This window comes from Octopus bimaculoides, chromosome 26 (genome assembly GCF_001194135.2).
Source record: "Octopus bimaculoides isolate UCB-OBI-ISO-001 chromosome 26, ASM119413v2, whole genome shotgun sequence".
NCBI classification, from domain to species: Eukaryota; Metazoa; Mollusca; class Cephalopoda; order Octopoda; family Octopodidae; genus Octopus; species Octopus bimaculoides.
Genome location: NC_069006.1, coordinates 47,138 through 47,824, shown reverse-complemented (window position 1 = coordinate 47,824; position 687 = coordinate 47,138).

Genomic DNA, 687 nt, shown 5'->3' with positions numbered 1-687 from the left:
GTGGCTACTTGCGTAAAAGAGCAACTACAGTACAATGGCAGTCACACATCCCACCAGTTTACAAAGATACACTGAAATGCTTCCAGATCAATCCTGACATGTGGCAAACGCAGGCACAGGATTTCCCTGCCTGGCTTAGCTGCACTGACAGAGGTGCCACATCTTACAAACAGAATCGGATCGAAAAAGCACAGAGAAAATGTGAGCTGTGCAAGTCGAGAGCCAACTGCTTGTCTTCATTCTTTGCAGACCCCAAGTGCTTGACCTGTGGTCGTACGTTCCGAGCACACAGCCTGGTCGTCCACTGCAAGCCATGCTTTGACCCATCTTCTCCCATGTCACGTCCTTGGTCATCATTGACAACAATGGATGGACATTATTATTATTATTATTATTATTATTAGGGGTTATAATTGTTGTTTAGCCCCAGGTCGGTCCTGATCCAGACAGACAATCCTGTTGTGACCATCCCATCTTTTATTCAGGCATAGTGTATCTAGGACTACATTATCTAATGTATAGTATAGTAGTTAGTACCAGTGGCTATAGTTGTTGTTATTGTTGATTAGCCCTAGGTCAGTCCTGATCCAGGCAGACCTATGATAAAAGACGTTCCAGCTGTGACCATCCCGTCTTGTATTCAGGCATAGTGTATCTAGGACTACATTATCCAGCATGGCTGCAATC